The sequence below is a fragment of the Callithrix jacchus genome, chromosome 22, assembly GCF_049354715.1.
Source record: "Callithrix jacchus isolate 240 chromosome 22, calJac240_pri, whole genome shotgun sequence".
Classification (NCBI taxonomy): Eukaryota; Metazoa; Chordata; class Mammalia; order Primates; family Cebidae; genus Callithrix; species Callithrix jacchus.
In genome coordinates, this window is record NC_133523.1 from 50483900 (window position 1) to 50486330 (window position 2431).

Here is a 2431-nt window from a genome sequence, read left to right on the forward strand (position 1 = left end):
TCCCTGGGGGGGGGGGAATCCTGAAAGCTGTTAATAATGATTCTGTAGTTATTTGAAGATAAGGAAAGACGTTGCTTTGAGGAAATATCTGCGATAGATGGACAAAGTTAAGATCTCAGTGAAGTGTGAGCCTGAATACTTGAGTACGAGAAGTGAAAGAGGGCTGGGCGCGGTGGCTCAAGCCTGTAATCCCAGCACCTTGGGAGGCCGAGGCAGGTGGATCACGAGGTCAACAGATCGAGACCATCCTGGTCAACATGGTGAAATCCCGTCTCTACTAAAAATACAAAAAAAGTAGCTGGGCATGGTGGCGCGTGCCTGTAATCCCAGCTACTCGGGAGGCTGAGGCAGGAGAATTGCCCGAACCCAGGAGGCAGAGGTTGCGGTGAGCCGAGATCGCACCATTGCACTCCAGCCTGGGTAACAAGAGCGAAACTCCGTCTCAAAAAAAAAAAAAATGAAGTGAAAGAATGAAGTTAAACGTGTGGTTACATTGGAATCTGACCACATTTTGCCTACAAAATGTGACTCTTTTCTCCTGGAAATGCTGAGCAATTGTAAAGAGGATATCAGAATGGTAAAAATTATCAGCAAAGTTGTGCTGTCTTGATAATTCACTTTTAAAATATACATCCAAGGAACACCTACGAGCTCTCAATAGGTGCTTTTTAGATGTATTAGTAGCATGAGAGACTTCACTAATAAAGTTCCCAAGATTTTTAGACATACAGAGTATATTCTGCATATAATGATTTTTGTCCTGTATCCCCTTTTGACTTTGTCACAATACCCTAAATAATCTGTGCTCAGCTTTTTTTCCTCAATAAACTACTAAAATTTAGCAGTTAGGGCTATTTTTCCATCACAGTAATTGGCTCTTAACTCAATTAAACGGCAACACTAACTGAAAATCATACCTCCATGAGTAGAGGCCTAAACAATATCTATGGCAGGCGTCCCCAAATCTCAGGCTGCAGAATGGTACTGGTCCATGCCTGTTAGGAACCAGACAGCACAGCAGGAGGTGAGTGCTGGCAAGCACGCATTGCCACCTGAACTCTACCTCCTATCAGATCAGGGTGGCATCAGATTCTCATAGGAGCACAAACCCTATTGTGAACTGTGCATGTGCGGGGATCTAGGTTGCATACTCCTTATGAGAATCTAATTAATTCCACCTCCATCCCCTCACCCATTTAAGAGTCCATTCCTGTCTGTTAAAAGAAAATTGTCTTTCATGAAACTGGCGCCTGATGCTGAAAATGTTGGGGACCACTGGTCTATGGTCTCTCTGCAGGTCTCTCTTCCGGCTAACGGGAGACCAATAGGTGGCACTTAGAATTTAAAAATCTTATTTTTTTCAAATTCAAGAATGGAAAAGACTGTTCTTTTGACAAAGTCTTAAACAACTAACTTCAATTAATTTGAGATAACTATGGATCAATACACATGCTCTGAAAATCAACCCATCTGTGACAGCCTCACTCCAGTATTACACTACTGAACGGAAGCAGATGAATGGCACTACGAAGCTACTGAAAATCAACCAGTGATACAACCCAGTCCAGAACTCAGAGAAAGCTTCTCCTAGCTGACGACCAAACAGCCCGGGCCTGTCTCCAGTGGTCTTGCTTTTGGAAGTAAACTTCTGAACGGCAGCCTTACTTTAGTGACTGCACTCTCAGGCTAAGTTCACCCAACCCTAACCACTCCCACTTCTGAAAGTCCTCCAAGCCTTGATTAAGAGAAATCCCAATAGAGAAGATAAAATCATCACCTACCACATTGTAAATGAGCCTCTTAGCCAAATGTCTTTTTGAATGTACAGTTGCCAAAAATATTTTCTCATTCCAAAATTAGAAGGAAATTTTTAAGTATCAATACAAGATTTATTGTGATATTATATATATATAGGTATATATATATATATATTTTTTTTTTTTTTTTTTTTTGAGACGGAGTTTCGCTCTTGTCACCCAGGCTGGAGTGCAATGGCACAATCTCAGCTCACCGCAACCTCCGCCTCCTGGGTTCAGGCAATTCTCCTGCCTCAGCCTCCTGAGTAGCTGGGATTACAGGCACGCGCCACCGTGCCCAGCTAATTTTTTGTATTTTTAGTAGAGACGGGGTTTCACCATGTTGATCAGGATGGTCTCGATCTCTTGACCTCGTGATCCACCTGCCTCGGCCTCCGAAAGTGCTGGGATTACAGGCGTGAGCCATCGCGCCCGGCCAAGTCTTTATATATATGTCATGATACTAAGTAAAGGATGATAAGTGGATAAAAGTGTTGCTCAGTGAATTGGATGGAATAATACAGGCAGGAGAAATGCTTTCTGTGGGGCCCGTACACTGAGACCCTCCTTTGTACTACATTTCCCAGAATGCCCTGCGCCGGCGGCGTTTCCTGCGCAGGCCTAACTGCGGAGGC